At 40.6% G+C, this 21,711-nt stretch overlaps 1 protein-coding gene and 1 long non-coding RNA gene across 2 annotated transcripts in view; one reads left to right on the plus strand and one right to left on the minus strand.

The window, feature by feature from the left end:
- LOC145288018 (uncharacterized) overlaps positions 1-21,711 on the minus strand; it is a 262,452-nt gene that overhangs the window by 55,384 nt on the left and 185,357 nt on the right. The gene's annotated exons all lie outside the window — the stretch shown is intronic.
- Positions 20,362-21,711, plus strand: part of LOC145288013 (uncharacterized) — a 156,051-nt gene continuing 154,701 nt past the window's right edge. The window contains exon 1 of the mRNA XM_080136017.1: positions 20,362-20,939. The gene's annotated coding sequence lies outside the window, so the exon portion shown is untranslated. The remainder of the gene's footprint in view (positions 20,940-21,711) is intronic.

Consider the following 21,711-nt stretch of genomic DNA (forward strand, 5'->3'; position numbering starts at 1 on the left):
CAAGGAATGGGATATAGAAAAGCTATGTGTGGTTCTAACAACTGCATCTGTGTAACTAGAGAAACGAAACCAACTTAACATTAAAGTCATCAAATACATGTACTTGGGTGCTAGAATATAGGAAGAGTGCTGCATCTATGCTGTCAGAGACGTGGTTGAGTAGAGTACAATCCTGGGTAGAGAGAGAACAGTAAAAATATGAATAACTCATGCTATGTTGCAAGTTTAGTCTAAAGCACATAAAGACTAATTTTAATTTGGATTCTTAATTTGGGAAGGGGGGGTACTCCGTGCATGTGTCTGTCCAAATCCTTACAGAAAAGTGGGAGATAACCAGATATATTAAAGTGGTTAGAAGGGATAGAGGAGTGTTGGTTAGTTTGCTAGTAGAAATGATTTTACATTGTCTAAATTAGTTCTAAGTCCCTGGATATTTGTGAATGAGAACCTCAAAGAAGATGGCGGATTGGTTTTGTTTGAGTGTGCGTCTGGTTTGATCGTATTCTTTGTTTAAACTATTATTTTATTTGATAGTTTCAGTTTTAGGGTGAGGCATATTGGACAAAGTGAGTGTGCATGATACCAAACATGTGCACACAAGTAGACCATAAGCAGACTCTCCATTCATAGGATTGTGGTCTCTGGGAAACCCACCACTGGACATTGGTGCAAGATCCCTTTTCATGCACATAACACTACAACCATCCTGCTATTACTATTATACAACTGATGATAGAGCAGCCGCTCTAAGTGATACGAAAGAGTTAGGCTTCCTATGCTGTCAGTTAAAATACAGTAGCTAAAAAAACTGTCAAACTGGTACACTCGAACCTGTTAGACAAGAGTGGTCCAGACTAATCACGTGAACATATGTGGCAATCAAGCACTTTTAAGATGCCCAGTTTTAGAGGAAGGAAAGGAGACCAAAGTGGAGGATGGCGTTTATTGCCCTAGTCAGAAAACAAGGTCAAGCACCTCTGTGATCACACCTCTGCATCTAGCTAATAGGCAAAGGAGTATAAAAGTCGGGTAATAGGAGGAGTCTACCTATTATTTAAACTAAGTTAGCAAACCGGAAATTTGAGTCACTAACGCTTGGAAGATAGTCTATCAGGATTAAGGAGGCCTCCTTCCCCAGTTTCTTTGGTGCCGTGACGTATAAGATCTAGCACGTTTTCCTTCTGCTAGATGGATAACCTGACGAGATCTACGGGTCCATCAGCATAGAGAGAGGTAGCGCCGCGCCTGGGTTCTAAACCAAGTATTTCTCCACCCAGCATAGGTAGTTAAGATTAACTGATTTAGTACTTACGGTAATAAGTATCTACAATAAAGTTACACTCGTTCACAAAAATTTAAAATTGCATATATGTTCTCTAGTTATGAGTGGAAAAAGTGAGGTAAGTATAAAGCTTGGGGTGTAAACATTAGATTTGTATCAATTAGATTTAAAGGAGGAATAAAATATGATTAAAAGGTTGTTAAATACATTAATAAAATAAGATATTAAATAGTTTAAGTATGATTCAAAATGACATTAAAATTTAAATTTTTAGTTTTCGTGCAAAAGCAGACAACACTAACGCATACTTTAGCCTACACGGGGAAAAATAGTTTTGAACAGAATATCAATAAAATACAGCAGAAACGAAAATTATTTGTTAAAGAAAGAAAAAACAAACTATTTAGCCATGATGATGTCTTCATGATCATTTCACCCTATGCCTTACAAGCAGCTTGCTTAACTAGAGTTTTCGAGTATTTATAGAATGGAAATTGAATTACAATTTACATTTGCTTTATTAATAGCCGTTATTGTTTCATTTCCAACCTATTACTATGCATAACATATATCAGATTTTGAATATAAGTAATAAGCGCTCCATCGAATTCAATTCAATTCTACCGTGCATCCCGTTCGTATTTGAATAATAACGGATTATCATACTGCTTGATTTAAAATACTGAACGCTGGCTACTACTAATACTTTCAATCCTTCTTTAGAATACCGGAATGAATTATAGAACACTCCCAATTGTATTCCATATGTCCTCTTACACTTAATGAGACACATTACTTTCTAAATTATAATTTTAGAAAAATAACGCTCCATGCATGTCAACAATTATAACATTTGTTTCTGCATATTTATTACTTATTACGAAAAGTAAAAATCTAATTTATATGTTAATTACGACTCGACGAAAAACTACGTTCCAAACTTAATGAGATTGCATAGGTATTTAGATGTACGAATGTCCACAACTGCTATATATATATATATATATATATATATATATTATATATATGTACAGAAACACAAATACTAAGCCGAAATATTACTGCCTTTACTCTCAACCATACATCTATGATTCTCGACACCATGTTTGTTTATCTCTTCAACGATGAACGCATTTGAAAAAAACTTTTGCATCTGTGGCGACTCCAGCGAAGATGTTTCGCAGATTTAATAGTTAAATATCTTATTTACAAGATCAAAGCTGATTGGCGCAGGCACGCAGCTTGTCCCCTGGCTTGTCCAATCATATGTCATTTCTCAGGAGAGCTGAGTATGTGATGAAGTAGATAAAAAGGTTGAACCTAAACATTTCTCTCTTTTTCTTCTATCGACGTACTGCAATCCAGAGCTACCATCTATCGGGGGCCTGTTTGCACAAAAAAGAGGACTACTAAAATCCATCACAATTTAACGAACACACACACACACACACACAACATTTAAACATTTTTTTTTATTTCTTTCTAAAAAGTAATGAACACTACTTAATTTAATTAACAAAATATAATTAAGTGGAGAAGTTTTTATTAATATATTTCAGACTCCTGCGACGCATGACACTAAAACTATTGACATCGGAACTCTCCTCAACTGAAGACTCGCCCTTGCTCTACAACCTCGACATCTGATCCAAAAAAATTGGTAATTACCTAACATTCTTAGGTGAAAAGTAATGCAATTATTTATATACGTTAGTTACATTTCCTTTTAATCAGTATCTTTGCAAATTTTACTGAATTTGTTATTTTTTCATTATGTATTCCGTCGTAATATAATTCCTCAGTTTCCAAGACATTTTTTATGATTTATTAACCGAATTCTTTATAAGATATCCATCATAACATTAAAAAGATACAAAAAATATTTACATCACGCGAACTACATTTCGTAGTTCTTTATTAATAAAAACAAAACAAAAAAAAACAAGACTGATTTATGGGTTATTTTCGCCTGTTTATTTTAACAATTCTCATTAACAAACTAATAAAACGATTCAAACATCAACAGTTTACGATGCCAAAACAGGATCTTCATTAATTAGCACACACCCCACCAAAAATAAAACTAACGCTCATAAGTTAATCTTAAAACTATATATAAAACTGATTTCTTGGTGATTTAGCATTAATGACATAATACCGATTCAACACTTGTCTCGGTCTACAACGGTTTCTCCCACCCACAAATTAGCACGGAACCCATGAGAGGTAGTATCGCAATACTTTTTGTCTCAGTGGTTGAACAAAGCTAATATATTCCAACTATTCATATTTAAAAAAAAAAAAAAAAAAAAAAAAAATCGTGCAAACCTTTTACCACTGGCAACGCCCGCTTCAGAGAGTGAAAGAAGAAAGAAGAAGAGAATGGCCACTGCGTCTATTTATAGACTAGAGATCATGGGAAGAGTATGCAAATAACTTTGGACGGTTTTGTCCTATAAAAAGCCTGTATTTGGGAGAGAGGGTGTCTTTTTTGTTTGGCAGAAGCAATTGCTGTCAGAAGTGCATTGGACTGCAGGATTGAAGAGTGAAGATTGAGTTGTGGGGTCATTGTATTTAACCACAAGCTATTTCAGCCAAGAACAGATCATGGAATCTGGGATGTTGAGATTGGGAAAAGATGTGATACCACCTTTTAGTGGAGAAGGTGATGTAGTCGGATGGATAAAGAAAGTAAAACTGGTGGCTAAGCTTCCACATGTGCCAGACCTTGCCAGTTTTATTCCACTTTTTTTGCAGGGAGATGCACTCACTCTCTATCTTGAGATGAATAATGCGGAACAAGAAGATGCAGAACTGATAGAGGTGAGACTCGTGACCGCCTTCACTGAGGGGCCTTTTGAAGCATACGAAAAACTGCAACGATTCAAGTGGACAGGAGAATCGGTGGATGTTTATGCTAATAAAATCAAAAGATTGGCTGGACTGGCGGGATATCTGGGAAGAGGGCTGGAACATACAGCCAAACTGGCATTCATAACTGGATTCCCAGAAGATGTATCTGTGGCATTACAGCAGCTACCGAACATAGAGAGAATGGATGTCAGCAAACTGATACCGACTGCACGGCTTTTAGTCAGCAAAAGGGTCGTAGAAACTCGGACATTGGCCGCAAGGGCGCAAACTAATGAGACTAATAAGGGAAAGAAAGAATCGAGCCTTCAGTGCTTTAGATGTCAAGGACCGCACCTAAAAAAAGATTGCACAGAGATCCCTAGGGCCAGGGCAACATGCTACAATTGGGGAAAATTTGGCCACATTGCGAGATATTGTCCTCAGATGCAGGGAAACGGGCAAGGGGGAGCTCCTGCGCCGCAAGCTACCCTAGCAATGAAATGAAGGCGCGATACTGGCCTCTTCCTATAATAGAAGTAGAGGTGAATGATTCTGTAATGACTGCACTTGTCGATACTGGGTGCACCACTACTTTAATCAATTCCAAACTTTTGAAGGGATATGGAAGGAGCGGTACAGTGAAAGCAGTTGATGGGAGGAATATAGAATGTAAGGAGCCAGATAAGTGGAGATAAAAGTCTGTGGAATGCACGTAAAGGTGAGGGCAATCTTGATGAATCACATCGTTGATGGGATCGACGTCATAATTGGAATGGACGTGATTAATGAGCTGGGAGGTGTAACTATAAAGAAAGCCAAAGTGAAGTTTGGAGATATACAATGTGCCGTGGCTGCCCATCAGTTGAATGTTTGCAAAATCGAGGATAAAGACTTTGAAGCAAACTTCGATGGAGATAAATGGACAGTAAGATGGACATGGAAGGGAGAGCCTCCAGTATTGCAGAACAAAGTCCAATATTATAAAAACTCTCTGGAAGGCGATAAGAAATTAGAATTCGAGAAAGAGGTGGAAAGGTGGATATCGGATGGTATTCTGTTACCATGGAAAGGAGAAAGAAAAGGCGTGTTGCCATTGATGGCAGTATTTCAGGCCACAAAAGAGAAAGTTAGGCCAGTGTTCGACTTTCGTGAGTTGAACCGTTTTGTGGCGTGTCATACAGGGAGCGACATAATAGATGTATGTGATGAAAAGATAAGAAAGTGGAGACAGTTGGTAGGAGGGACCGCAATAGTGGACCTTAAGTCTGCCTACCTGCAACTACATGTGGCAAAGGAACTATGGCAGTACCAGCTGGTCTGTTATAAAGGAAAAACCTATTGCCTAACACGATTAGGATTCGGACTTAATGTCGCACCAAAGATTATGGCAGCCATTTTAAAAACAGTATTAAAGAAAGGAAGTAGGACGAAAGAGGCCACTGATTCATACATTGATGATATAATGGTAGACGTAACGAAAATATCGACACAGGAAGTTGTGGAACATTTGAAGGGGTTTGGGTTAGCAGCAAAATCTCCGGAATCCCTGGACGGAGGAGCGGCACTGGGCCTTAAGCTTATGAAAAATAAGATGGGTGCACTAATGTTCAGGAGAGGCAACGAGATCCCAGAGATGGGAGGAGAAATTAGTAGGCGGGAGCTATTTTCGATCTGTGGTAAATTATTGGGGCACTATCCAATTGCTGGATGGCTGCGATTAGCATGCAGTTATGTGAAAAGAAGAGCAAATGGAATGGATTGGGAAGAAAAGGTTGATTGCAGAACCATGAAAGTGATGCAGGAGGTTCTAGCTGAGGTGAAAAAAGAAGACCCTGTTAATGGCGCTTGGCACATACCTGAAGTGAGCACAGGAGTCGTGTGGTGTGATGCAAGCAATGTTGCAACTGGCGTGGTTGTCGAGATTGGCGGTGTGGTGGCGGAAGATGCAACTTGGCTGAGGAAAAGTGATGACTTTAATCACATTAACATAGCTGAATTAGATGCTGTTCTAAAGAGTGTCAATTTAGCTATCAAATGGAGACTGACAAATATTGAAATAAGAACTGATTCAGCCACTGTACTCAGTTGGGTGAACTCTACTGTGGAGGAGAGTGGCAGAATACGAACAAAGGGTGCCGGAGAAGTGATAATAAAGCGGAGATTAGGGATGCTTAGAGAGTTGACGTCTGAATTGAAACTGCAAATAAAAGCAGTGTTTGTGCCTTCTGAAAGAAACAAGGCAGATGCGCTAACACGGATAAAAAAACAGTGGTTAATTGAGAAAGAGGAGGCGCCGATATGCTGTCTTGGAATTGGAGAAATTAAAGAGTTGCATGACATGCATCACATGGAAGTGGAGAGAACATTATATTTGGTGAGGCAAGTGGATCCGAATGTGTGAGACTAACCGTAGCCCTCGGCGCAAGAGGCTCCGTGTGTGCCTGGCGTGTCGGGTGGTGGCTGATCCTGTGGTCGGGGCAGTGGAAGAAAGAGTTTCAAGATGGCGCCTGCCTGCTTTTATTAGAGACGGAATCTCGCAGGATCATGCGAGATCTCGCGGGGATGCAAATTAGCTAGGCCATCTTGAGTAATAAAAATCGGTCCATTGGAGGTGCGAGGCAGTCGGGTTCTGACGTTCGTGGCGATCAGTACAGTGACCGTTGGGTTCCGTTTCTATTCGTGCAGTCAGCTGAGCTTTGTTAGTTGCCTTCGCGCCGTGGCTGTCATTGTTTGTTGGTTTGCTGTGTGTTGCCGTGGTTCTTCAGTGAAACGCTTCGTCGCCCACGACGAGTCTCACCGTCTCCTACACAAGATACTCTTACAAGCTATTTTGGCCTCCCCACTCCGAACTTGGTTTTCTTTTCTTCAATGGCGGATAGGTTCGATCTAAAGTTGATACCGGAATTCGACGGATCCGACCCGGTACTCAGCTGGGTTGAGAAGGTCGAGTTACATTGTCAGTTGTCCGGCGTGAAAAATGTCGAGCGCGTGATTCCTCTGCGGCTGACCGGCGGGGCCTTCGCTGTATATCAGCAACTCAGCGCTGAGGAGAAGTGTGACTACTCGAGTATCAAGGCGGCGTTGTACAGGGCGTTCGCCACTGACCCCGCCACTGCATGGGAGCAGTTTGAGACGAGGTCTATACGCTTGGGCGAAACTGTGGACGTGTATCTCGCCGAACTTAAGAAGCTGACGGTGTTGTTCGGCGGTCTTCCCGAGAGGGCCCTAGCCTACAAATTCCTGTCAGGACTCCCCGCTGGAGCAAAGCAGCTCCTGCGAGCAACCTCTACCATGTCCTCACTACCGTTGAGTGACCTAGTGGACAGAGCCAGGACAATAATGAAGGATGACTCGACGGTGCAGGAACCGGTAGTCGCCGTCGCACAGGCCCCACCAAGTGGTGAAGGACCGTCTCAGGGACCCAGCCCGCAAGGTGATGTCATCTGCTACAGATGCAACGGGCGGGGCCACATGGCAAGAAATTGTAGAAGGCGGTCGACGGCTGTTCGCTGCTACCGCTGTAACAAGACTGGGCACATGGCCCGAGACTGCGGGAAACGGGGACGGGGACAAGGTGCCAGTGCCGACCTCTTCCCCGAACAGAAAATAAACAAGGCGCTCCCTGTCATTCAGGTCCGAGTTAATGACACGTTATGTTCAGCCCTCCTTGATTCCGGTTGCTCCCGCACCATAGTGTGTGCGGACTTCTGTCGGGCGTGGAAAAAGAAGAACGTCAGGATAACTACCATCACTGGAAAAATACGAATGTGTTGCGGCGTGGGTGTGGTACACATTCGCACAAGAACTGGGAACTCGGCCAACGTCGAAGCGCTGGTGACACGCAAAAAGCCGCTGAGTTTCGACCTGTTGCTAGGCTACGATGCCATCAAAGCCCTGGGCGGCGTGTGCATAACGCGCACTGGCGTTGTAGAGTTTCAGGATAGGCCCCCGGTGTGCGCAGCACTAAGAGTCGACCAGCCGGACTTCAGTGCGGAATTCGACGACCAACAGAAGGCGTGGACCGCCACTTGGAGGTGGTCAGAAGACAAGGAACCGGCCAAACTACAAAACAAAGTGGCAGAGTACCGTATGCCCGACCAGATAAGGCCTGCATACGAAAGCGAGCTCCGTGAATGGATTAAGAACGGTTGGCTGATTCCATACCCCTACGACAAACTTGGACCCCCCAAGGGCCTGATACAGCTGATGGCAGTTGCCCAACCTAACAAGTCAAAGGTGAGGCCGGTAATGGACTACCGTGAGTTGAATGCGCACGTTGATGCATTCACAGCGGACGCCGACGTCTGTGCCAGCAAGCTGCGAGAGTGGCGCCGGCAGGGGTCCAATGTGTCCCTACTGGACTTGAGAAAAGCATACTTGCAGGTCCGGATCGGCGAGGCGATGTGGCCTTTCCAGACAGTGATGTTTTCCGGGAAGAGATACTGTCTTACGCGACTCGGATTTGGGCTAAACGTAGCACCCCAGATAATGAAGGCTATCGTCAATGCCGTGTTGTCACAAGAAGAATGGATCAGAAAGGGAACATCGGCGTATATTGACGATATATACGTGAACGAAGATATCGTGTCCTCTTCACGCGTAAGATCCAAACTTGCCGAGTTTGGTCTAAACTGCAAGGACTCTGAGCGGCTTGAGGATGGTGCCCGCGTATTGGGCTTGAGCGTTCAAGAGGAGCGAGGGATCCTGAAGTGGAGGCGTGGAACCGCAGTTCCCGACGTACCCGACGTTTACACAAGACGTGCCGTGTTCTCCCTGTGCGGGAAACTTGTGGGGCACCTTCCAGTATGCGGATGGGTTCGTGCAGCGACAGGCGTCATAAAAAGGAGGGCAAATGCGGTCAGCAAAGGCTGAGACGATGAGATAACCGACGAACTATTGGTTCGAATGTTAAAGGAGACCGTCGCTAGTGTGAAAAAGAATGACCCCGCCACAGGGGACTGGTGCGTGCAGGGAGACGAACTGAGCGTGTGGGTGGACGCAAGTTCTCTAGCGATCGGTGTAGTTTTGGAGAAAGATGGGGCCGTAGTTGAGGATACCTGCTGGCTGCGACCGGCGAATGATGCTGCCCATATCAACCTGGCAGAACTTGACGCTGTAATAAAGGGCATTAACCTGGCACTTCAATGGGAAGTGAAGAAACTGCGTGTGCACACTGACTCACTTTGCGTGCACCACTGGGTGTCGGACACACTCACGAGCAAGGCCAGGGCACGCACCAAGGCAGCCAGCGAAATGCTGATAAGACGGAGGCTCGAGACTGTGAAAAAACTGGTGACGGAGTACAACCTGTCCGTAGACGTAGTGCTCGTCACCTCGGACTACAACCTCGCCGACAAGCTCACTCGGGTACCACGGAGATGGTATGAGGCTATGAAGAAAGAAGCTAAGCCATTGCCTCTATGTGCTGCCTCCGTCGAGGAGGACAAAATCAGGAAGATACATCACGACAGTGGGCACCCCGGAGTGCAACGGACCTACTACTTTGTGAAGTTGGCTAGACCATCAATACCAAAAAGCGCAGTAAGAGCAGTGGTCAGGGAGTGCCAAACGTGCCAGTCCATCGACCCCGCCCCAGCCAGATGGCGGAAAGGACAGCTGGGAGTGGACGCGACTTGGAGTCGGTTGGGTATGGATATAACCCACTACGGCAGCCAACACTTCCTCACGCTGATAGACTGCGGGCCAACGAGGTTCGCGATTTGGCGCCAATTGGCAAGGCAGGATTCCACCAGTGTCATCCACGAATTGGAATCCATATTCTACGAAAGGGGGCCGCCTGAGGAGATCCTCACGGATAACGACACGGCGTTCTGCAGCAGGGAATTTAGGCATTTTATGGACAACTGGGGGATCCGCCTTCGACACCGATGCGCGTATGTGCCGAGCGGCAACGGCATAGCGGAGCGATGCCACCGAACCGTTAAGAGGATCGCGGCCAGGAAGAAGTGTACGATCGCGGAGGCAGTTTACAGATACAACACAACGCCTAAGGACACCGTGACTGGCGGCAGTGCGCCCGCTGATGCGATTCATCACTACCACGTGCGCGTCAAGGATGTTGAAGTGTGTCTACCCGACCAACGAGAACCCCAGGGGACGTACCAAGTGGGAGACACCGTCTGGGTGAAGCCACCCGGCGGCCGGTGCACCAGCAGCTTTTGGAGGGGGCGGGTCACCGGCGTCATCAGTGAACAGGCCATACTAGTCGATGATACTCCGCGCCACGTAAGGGATGTCCGGCCCGCTCTAAACGCTGACCAATCGGCAAGCAGTGGAAGTAGCGAGTCATCCGACGATGAGCGATGGATCCAACCCGTGCCCCACGAACCTGATGACTCAACTGCGAGCAGTGGAAGGAGCGAGTCATCCGACGATGAGCGATGGATCCAACCTGTGCCCCATGGACCTGATGACTCAACTGCGAGCTCTAATGCTGATGCTGATGCTTCCGATGCCACTTCTGAGAGCTCCGATGAGGAAGTCCCGGCAATACCCCTCCGCAGGAGTGCTCGAATCAAACGGCCACGTCCGCCGTGTCACGTATGTGATCTGGAGACCAGGGGGGAGTGTGAGACTAACCGTAGCCCTCGGCGCAAGAGGCTCCGTGTGTGCCTGGCGTGTGGGGTGGTGGCTGATCCTGTGGTCGGGGCAGCGGAAGAAAGAGTTTCAAGATGGCGCCTGCCTGCTTTTATTAGAGACGGAATCTCGCAGGATCGCGCGAGATCTCGCGGGGATGCAAATTAGCTAAGCCATCTTGAGTAATAAAAATCGGTCCATTGGAGGTGCGAGGCAGTCGGGTTCTGACGTTCGTGGCGATCAGTACAGTGACCGTTGGGTTCCGTTTCTATTCGTGCAGTCAGCTGAGCTTTGTTAGTTGCCTTCGCGCCGTGGCTGTCATTGTTTGTTGGTTTGCTGTGTGTTGCCGTGGTTCTTCAGTGAAATGCTTCGTCGCCCACGACGAGTCTCACCGTCTCCTACACAAGATACTCTTACTCTTGTCGTGATGTATCTTCCTGATTTCGTCCTCCTCGACGGAGGCAGCACATAGAGGCAATGGCTTAGCTTCTTTCTTCATAGCCTCATACCATCTCCGTGGTACCCGAGTAAAACGGGAAGAAATTCAGATGATAGTAAAGAACTGTGTTCGGTGTCAATCGATCGATCCTGCCCCAAATATACATAATCCTGGGGAAATTGGAGTTTTAACGAACTGGACGAGACTAGCTATTGACATAGCACACTACCGAGGGGGAGCGTACTTATCAATAATTGATTGTAGGCCAAGTAGACTGGCGATATGGAAGGAACTGCGAGTGGAAGCCGCATCTGCAGTTGCAACTGAATTAGAAAAGGTGATGCTTGAACGAGGTCTAGTAAGGGAGGTGATAATGGACAACAGCACTGTTTTTCGCTCAGAAATCTTTCAGACGATGCTAAAAAAATGGAAGATTAAAAGTTATTACAGGGCAGCCTACAGACCTGGAGGAAATGGCATTGTGGAGCGACATCATCGGACCGTGAAAGCAATAGCTGAGAGAGGAAGAATATCGCCTGAAGTGGCCACATTTTGGTACAACATGTCCTCTAAGGTCGGGCAAAGAGATGACACAGTACCACATAGAGCAATCTTTAATTACGAATGGAGGCATCCTAGAGACATGTCACCGGAAATTAATGATCAAGGACCAGCCAGAATCCAAATAGGAGAAGTTTGGGTGAAACCGCCTAATGCCCGATGCACAACGCAGTGGGGAAGAGGAGTGATAACAGGAGTGCAATCCCCAAACAACTTAAGTGTCAATGGAATGTCACGACATGTTTTAGATTTAAGGCGTGTGGTCCATTTAGGTGATGAGGATGGTGGTACTGAGCCAGGGAGTGATGAAGATGAACCGGTGCTGATGCAGAGACCGCAAAGAGAACGCAAAGAGCCGATCTGGACACGGGATTATGAGATGTGAATGATCTTTAATGATCATGGGGGCGTGTAGTAAAAAAAAAAGAAAAAAAATCGTGCAAACCTTTTACCACTGGCAACGCCCGCTTCAGAGAGTGAAAGAAGAAAGAAGAAGAAGAAGAGAATGGCCACTGCGTCTATTTATAGACTAGAGATCATGGGAAGAGTATGCAAATAACTTTGGACGGTTTTGTCCTATAAAAAGCCTGTATTTGGGAGAGAGGGTGTCTTTTTGTTTGGCAGAAGCAATTGCTGTCAGAAGTGCATTGGACTGCAGGATTGAAGAGTGAAGATTGAGTTGTGGGGTCATTGTATTTAATCACATAGCATTAATGACATAATACCGATTCAACACTTGTCTCGGTCTACAATGGTTTCTCCCACCCACAAATTAGCACGGAACCCATGAGAGGTAGTATCGCAATACTTTTTATCTCAATGGTTGAACAAAGCTAACATATTCCAATTATTCATATTTTAAACGCTATTACTTTAACACCTTTCAATAACAAACTAATGCAACGAATCAACCGTCAATAATTTACGCGACTAAAATAATCATCGGTCAGTATCGTGAGACAGTAGATATCTCCCTGCGAGGATGGCTGCAAATGTAACTGAAACAAGGCCCGCGAAGTCTCCACCCACACTAATATAAAAGCACTGCCTGATTCCAGTGGCAAGGAGAAATCCAGGACGAGTGGAAACAACGCTGAGGTAAGCAGAGAGTACATACAGCACCTGATATTTCCAAATGGTCACCCATTTTAGTACTGACCAGGTTCAACGTCGCTTAGCTTTGGTGATCTAGCGGAAACAGGTCTGTAAAACATGGTTATGCAGTATACGACTAAAATAACTTTACTATAATTGAATCTGCAGTCTAATTAGAAAAAAAAAACAAATAAAAAAATAATTGCCAGCATGTACGCGACTTTCTACTACATCTCATATCTTTTGTCCTTTTGCCTTCGGTCTTTTTAGGGCTGCTAATCCATTGATATGCAAATTAATTCATATCAAACTACTCCCCGCAATAATAATCGTTAAAGATCATCTCGTATAAACTCATGGTCAAGGCTTCCAGACACAGTCAGCACTCACTGCGTGGCTAGGCGCAGCTAGCATTCGCTACACAACACAAATTAAATTAAACTCCAGCTCAAATTGTATTTTAATCGCTCAATTTCACGACGATGGCTCTTTTCACAAATACAACCAAATGTTACTTTAAGTTCTTCATTTAACAACGTCGACACTTTTCGTAAAATCTAACCACTTTATTTCTTGCCGAAATCGCTTGTGGTCTAATTAAGAAAAAAAAAAGAAAAGAAAATAGTTGCCAACATGCGCACAACTTTTTGCCACGTCTCATATCTCTGGTGTCAACCACTTCTGTCATCCCGCCTCCGATCTTTTTAGGGCTGCTAATTTATTGATATGCAAATTAATGCATATCAAACTAGAGCCCTTTGAATATATACAAATATAAAAAGGTGCTGATCTACAACACACACAAAAAACTACGAGACGACTATACAGGTGAGAATGCATTTCTTTTCCATACATACTTACGAAAAGTTTGGATATCTACTTTTAACATTGTGGGGTCTGTGTTCGTGATGGATCGTTCAAGGAGTCGCTTCGATTAATCTCCATTCCCGGGCAACGCCGAGACACGGACATATATATCTCCTACCCCTATTTCTTGTTTTTTCTTTTATTCCTTTGTAATTATATATATATATATATATATATATATATATATATTAAAAACGAACGCTGACCTACTTAAACGAAGCCAAGTTACAAGCCTCTTTCACCCCCCCCCCCCTTTCTCTCTAGATTCAAATGAAATAGCTCAAACGTTTTTTTTCTTTTCGTGTGCATCCCAGAAAAAGTAAATAAAAAACAAAAAGTGAAGGCGCATACGCATACGAGAGAGATGAAGAAATAGAGAAAAGTACGTTTTAATGTGTTTTGTTTGTTTTAAATAATAAAGTTAATTTATAATCAGAACATTATTATCTGTAGTTGCTCAAAACACGCCTTTCTTTCTCCCCGTTCTCTCTCTTCTCTGTCGCCCTTTAAATCGACAGTGAGTATAGAAAAAATATCTCATTAAATTAATATCGTTGCGAGAAAAGTATTAAATATAAAGAACAGCATTATCACCTGCACTTACAATATTATAACTAGGGTTATGACAACAGAATATTCTTTTCATTCTTTTGACCCTCAGGTATATATTCGGCACAGTTAGAAACAATCAACCGAGAGCCAGATCCGTCTATAAAAAAAACAAATAAAATATTAACGAATATATACTCAAAAGTCAATGAAAAGAATATGCTGTTGTTACAGTCCTTATTATAACTACATAAATCTCAAAACATCTCTTCCTCCTCCTCTTATATCTTTATTTCTCTCTCTCCATCGCTTATTACTGTCGACAGTGAATGCCGAAAGATATCTTATTAAATCAATAGCCGATGATTTGGATAGAAATATTAGAGAATTCCGACTGTGAGGACAACAACTCCTCTGCCTTACTTTATTGGTGACTAAAAATAAAATATTGATGGGAATTAAGTATGAAAATCGCTGAAATCGATTGAAATGGTTTTATTTTTAACAACGAATATTTTCTTATATAACTGAGGAAACAGATTTTTTATGTAACTTGTATTAAAAAGCCATTGATTATAAGACTATTTTATAAGACTAGCTATCCCGACCTGGCAATGCTCGGAAGTATATGCATTATGTCGCAACAAAATATTTTGTATTTTAAATATAGCGGAAGTCGTCACATAATTACGTTCGAGGCTGCTCGTTTCAACTTTAATTACATGGTAAGCGTCGACATTTCATTGCCGTTTATTTATTAAAAATGGGTTGTATAAACACTACTTAAGTCGGTGTAAAGATAAGGCTGGTTTTATTTGTAAATAACTAGCAGGACCCGTTAACCGGTGTTGCCCGGTGGTAAACTGCACCCACCCCTTATGCGTAAAATTTAAAATACGGCTGTTGTTTTTGTCGCTTGCCAACCCCCAACCTCCTCATGTTAAAAATGGATTTCGGAATAGACACCCCATTTTGTGCTTGGGGTGGGGTTGTCACAAAATTTTCTGGAAGGTTCAAGGTATTTTTCAGGGTATGGTTCAGGGTAAAATTCAAGGCAAGGTATTTTAGTTGGCGAGACTAGAGTTATGGTGACAAAAAAAAAAAAAAATATCGATACCCGTGTCGCTTAAAGGGAACTAAATTCCCACAGTCACCCGTACGTTACCAAATATAAATGTAAACGCCATTTAAGAAAGTGACAGTTTTAATTAATCTGTAAAAGTAAACATTATAAATAGACTGGTTTATTTAAATAACAAACAATGGTGAATCTACTTCTTAAACTTAAAATAGTTATCTTTAATCACGTTATTATTGAAAATATAATCATGCGAAAAGCTGAAATAATATTATTCTGAAAGGCATTCTTTACATGGGGAGGGTGGTTAGTAAGTAATCTGTGCTTCAGTCTTTCAATGTAAGAAAATATATCGTAAAACATCAATTAATACACATACTAATATATATATATATATATATATATATATATATATATATATATACATACACACACACACACATACAGACGATCGAGTTTTCCATGTTAAACGTAAACAACAAAGTATGTGGGAAATCAATATTTGATTCTGAGTACCCAGTCATTTACATAAATTTTCAATGTATGTTCTTAAAGTAAAAAAAAAAAATAAAGAAATTCCAAGCGATTTCATCAATTATATATTCTATCCAATCCCATAATTCTTTAAGTAATATACAGTTAAAAATTCATCGTTTATTTCAAATGGTACTTTTTTTATATTGTACCGGAGTACGTCTTTAATAATATATTGTAGCTGAGTAATAATGATTTAATAATATATTTTCATTTATTTATATAATGATTACGTTTAAATATTTATAAGCTTACTTATTCAGATTTCTCTTACTATTTTCTGTTAAATTAAATGAATCTAATTGGCATTTTTTATATATATTTATTTGTAATTAAAAGCTATTGCATTACGATATCACCATCATTATTAGTGAAGAGATAAAAAAAATAAAAAAAACCAGCACACTGATAATCTTCGGGGGGGGGGAGAGAAAGAGAGAGAGAGAGAGAGAGAGAAAGAGAGAGATTTGAACTTAAATGTCACATGAAATAAAGACAAAATAATCAGAAATAAAGACCCAGAAGGATGAATCAAAATAATTTAATTTACATTTTCGATCTCTCTCTCTCTCTCTATATATATATATATATATATATATATATATATATATATATATATATATATATATATATATAACAATACATCTAAGCTATTAAAGTACGATGTTATGCGCTCTTCCTCCGCTAATCATTAATTAATTAATTAATTAATGTATGAAGGTATTTATATCCCTTCCCAGGCTGAAAGGTGTGACGCAAGGGTCAGATAGTGGGGTTGAAAAGTGAATAGCACTCATATCTCGAAAAATGCCTGGGCAACCCCGTCGACATTCTCTGGTAGTGGCGCCTTAGGCGATTAGCAATAAATTAACCCATTCTCAAAGATAAAAGGCAAAGCCTGGGAAGGTGAACCTCTTAGAACTGCACAGGACCAGCAACGTACGGCAGTCAACTGGGTAAAGGTCTTAAGAATGGTCTAGACTTTGTTGGCTGTGGTGTTAAGGGAAAAACTCCCCTCGAAGCGATGAAAAAAAAAGTGCCTCTTTACCCCAAATTGATGACTAGCAAATTGTGACACCTCGTCTTTCTCCTGGACAGTTGCCGGCTAAGAAAGGATCCCGCCCGCTAAAGATCAGAGGCAAATTGCTCCCGAGTCGTGAGCCAGCTTTCGAATCGGATGCATATTTTAAATTTTAATTGAACGTCACCCTCATCGATATGACATTTCACAAATTGAAATTTAATGAAATGTTTACTATCAAAAATTCATTTTCTGTTGTCCGGTTAGAAGTAAAGCATCTCGTCCATAACTCATGTTCTCATTTGGCTTATACAATCGTTTATGGTAAAGTGGAGCGTTAAATTATTGAATAAAGAGATATTGTCGTTCTGTTTTCGACAGAGTATAAAACGCATTAATTAGTTATTCATTAATGTCGTTTGAGTATGATTGCTTTTTTGCCTTACTTAATACATAATTTCAGAATACACGAATATATCAATTACTGATTGCAAAAGAATTTAAAAAACATTAATCATCACGAAATATGAACAACATAATTTTAGTGAATAAACTAGGAAATAACATTGCCCATCATATATGTTAGCCTGACTTATTGATTGAGTCTGAAGTACCAAAGGGACAAATCGACTTTACTTTATTATATAGATTAATAATACCTGTACTTCGCTAAAGAATCAATGTCGTTTTGCGTGTAGAAAAGATTAGTTTTTTGTTGATGTTTCAGTTTAATTTTTTTACTTGCCTTATTCAGGAAATATTGAATACATGATTATATATATATATATATATATATATATATATATATATATATATATATATATATATATATTACTGATGACAAAAAAAAGTTAATAATTTCGCTGACTAAATTAGGAAATAACACTATCGTCGTATATTTTGGTTGGAATTATTGATTTATTCTGATTCACCAAGACAACAAAATCGACTTTATTATAAAAACCAGCGGGGGACACCCGGCCTTGCCCCTGTCGTAATGGCTTAATTCATGTAGATTTTATATTTATTATTACAAAGCCAATTCTCTATTGAATAGTACATATACTATATTGTACAGATTTCAAAAACTAAAAAATAAAAAAAACTGACTTGAGCGCGATCAGTTAGAATCGAAACTGAAGTGTTTAGCGCCCCAAGAAAGATCTAAAACCACTTCAAGCTAGAAATGAATTTGTGCATGCGCAAAAGTAATAGCAATGTCAGCAAGTTGAAATTAACATTTTGTATTTCAACTTGCCAACATTTCTGTACGCATTATTCATCCACCCAAACAAAGATTTTACTCGTTACAAACCATCATTGGTGTATGATAACTATTTCCTGTTAATTTCAGTGTTATGTGAAAAGTAGTTTAAGAGTTCATCGGTTAAATGTTTTCATACAGACGCACATGCATACATCTACTATTTTATTTGTATAGATCAGCAATACTAATACTTCACTTCCTAATAAAATGTTTCGTGTTTTTTCCTCTTTGCCTTCAAACAATTATAAACTCGCTCCCGTAGTTAAATGTTGGGGCTCGGAATTTGTTCATAAAAAAAAAGAAAGATCGTCAACTATTCTGCGTCAATAAAAAAAAAAAAGAAGATTATCGGCTAAAGATTGTCGACTATTGGTATGGTGTATTCTGAGACAAAACTTAACTAAAATCACTCTCAGACTTATACACTAAAGTTCTGTAAATTTTAAAGAAAATCTGTTCATCCGTTTCGGAGTCTATAAGGAACGAACTCGTATACACAGACAAGGTTGTATTTATTTATGGTTATTAGAGTGATGTGCGTGTACATGTATTACATATAGATATATATGTGCGCGCAAACACGTGTGTAGACATCCGATATCTACTTGGAAATAGATGGAAATAAATGTGTGTATATACATATTAACATGTAATAATTATATATAAAAAAGCACACATATCTTTGCTTACACACATTATATTATACATGTACACACACACACCACTCTAATAACCATAGGAGCAACCCGGCTCATGAAAAAGATTTTCGAAAAGTAACTAATGAATATACCCGGTATACCAAGTTCAATAGAGATGCAAACAATCTTAAAAAGGGCGTTAGAAACCTCAAAGGTATCTCAGTTAAAGTATCTAAAATAACGGATGAATGTCGGGCAACTTATAAGATGTCTCATCTCATCTCATCGCTGGTTGACATTATGACAAAGCCCGCTTATATGGATTCATAAGTATCTTAACTTTCATTTTAAGGGTTATTTCTTATTGGCCGAGGGGAAGAGCGCTAGCTTGCAAAGCCAAAGTTGACTTTGTTGACTGGGTTCGAGTCCTGCGACTAGCAGTATTTTTCTGATCTGATGATTACGTAATTAAACACTAGTGTCTATAGGTATTAGAAAAATATTATAGTATATATATATATATATATATATATATATATATATATATATATATATATATATAACTGGGTGCTGTTTGCAGGAGAGTCCAGTATTTCTCGACCATAAATTGGTCCCTCTGCATTGAATTTGATGTTTTTCTGACTTTCTGTAAAATTTTTTATATGTATTAAAATTTCAGATTCAATACAGAGGGACCAAACAACACCCAGTTTATATATAAGAAAATGCACGGGATGTTCTCATTTTATATTTTGTTGTCTTGATTTTTGCGAAAATATATATTATATACGTCAAATATATAGTATACAAATACGATGCCTCCGTTCAATCCCAAGAGACAATAGATGTCCCCTGTGAGGATAGCAGCGCGTGTAATTGCAAAGCAAAGATTACACAATCTCCACCTACACTTCTGAATCGGCACTGCTAGCGTCCAGTGGCAAGGAGAAGTGCTAGATGACTGGAACCAATGCCGAGATAAGAAGAGAGCACATACAACACTAGGAATTCCCAAATAGTCACCTATTTTAGTAGTGATCAGGCTCAGCGTTGCTTAACCGGTGATCTAATAGGAACCGGTGTATCAACGAGATAATGCCGTTTATGGTAGTATACAACTGATCAAGTATTAGACCCACCTTAAAGATATAATGGTGATTAAGTCTAGCTTATAATAACATACTAAAAATGCTTAAAGTATCAACTTAAAAAAATATTTTTAATTTTGGAAGCAAAATTATATGCATACTTTAAATACTTTTACCGTACCAATTTCTTAATTAAGAAATTAAAAAAAATACATTTCAAACCAAAGAAGCCGACCACTCGACCGAAATAATGTTGAAAAAGCTTAAGGTTTGTCTAAAATAAGTTGGTACGTTATCGGCCAGCAGTTGACTGTCAGCATCGCAGGCCGCTTTTCCAGCATGTCATAAAATCGCGTCTGCGCTACCTGTGCCCCCCCCCGCTTTTTTTCTTCTCTTTTTTTTTTTTTAATTTTCAACCTCCGTTGCTGCCGCTGCTGTTACAGTTTTCCATACATTTTCCTTTTCATCATTTACCTCTCTCTCATCCCCGCCACTTCTATTAGCACAATGCCATTTGCTTCTGTTTGACACTGCAAGACAGAGGATTCAAAACATTGATTCACTTTTTCACTCTTTCTTACTGATAATTCTCTGCTTTCCCCTCTCTCCATCCCTCCATATTTCTCTTCCTTCATCGCTCCAGCTCTCTCCCCCTCTTTCTCTCTCTCACTCACCTTTTTCATCTCTCGGAAGTTTCGTCTTCACAGACTAAGATCAATGAAGATGAGTTGTTGGAAAGAAAAAAAAAAGATGAAGTGAAAAAAAAAAAATCTGGAGGCAAACCAATCAACTGTGCCCATTTCTGCGCCGACCAATGAGCTTCTAAGAAAGCCAAAGTACTGGGCGGGCCTTCTCTATGATTCAATAAATGACCGGCATGTCATTCGTTTTCTTTTAATCTTATTTTATGTACATATATATATATATGTGTGTGTGTGTGTGTGTGTGTACATTTCACTCAAAGGGCAGAGCATAAATTCAAACGCCATTACTGTATTGTCACTTGCTTGCAAGGTACTCTCATTTGTATGACACAAGCGTCGGACGACACATACTTCGTAATTCCACAGGTAAGACGAACTTTTTTTTCTTTTTTAACTATTCACTAGCGCACGCATACATTCAACACACACACACACACACACACACACACACACGCTTCTCTATCTGCTTTACTTTTGCAACATTTGATATTTTTAATCGCTATGTAAAACATTGTTTTGTTCTTAGTAAATATTCCACCTTCTCCGAAAAGTTCTTACATGTGTTCAAACTTCGACACCGAGGATCGAGATCTTATAAAATTAACCAAAAGTCAAACATGCAAGTCAAGTTTTACAATGTGCAACAACTGACTGAGCTCCAATCTATGACTCACACCCCTTGGTAAAACTTTTTCAACAAATACACGTCAATAATTTCCATTATAATATCTGTGCTTAAAACTAAACGAAAATTATATGAACAGAACTTCTTTCCTAGAACTGGCCGTCTGTAGAACACTATCGTGGGACTGCTTCCCAGCTGACTATAACATGGTCGTTTTCAAGTCTAATGTAAATAAGTTCTTGTTGAGCCGTCCTCTTATATAACTAAACCCTACCCAAGTTCCACCACTACTGATCATTACGGTGTTGGTTTACCGTTTACCTAACATTGATTAACCCTTATTCTAGAGTGTCATGTGTCAGCGGCATTCATCCTAAACAGATTGAACTGACTTCCTTCGAAGGAAGAAGTGTGGAGGAAATATTAAATTTACAAGCGGTCCTCCGGTGCATGTATATCCTGGTCAGGGGAGATGACTCAGGTTTTTGCAGTTCTTGTAAGGTGTCAACTTCC

Source organism: Euprymna scolopes, chromosome 11 (assembly GCF_053919585.1).
Source record: "Euprymna scolopes isolate OS-2025 chromosome 11, ASM5391958v1, whole genome shotgun sequence".
NCBI classification, from domain to species: Eukaryota; Metazoa; Mollusca; class Cephalopoda; order Sepiida; family Sepiolidae; genus Euprymna; species Euprymna scolopes.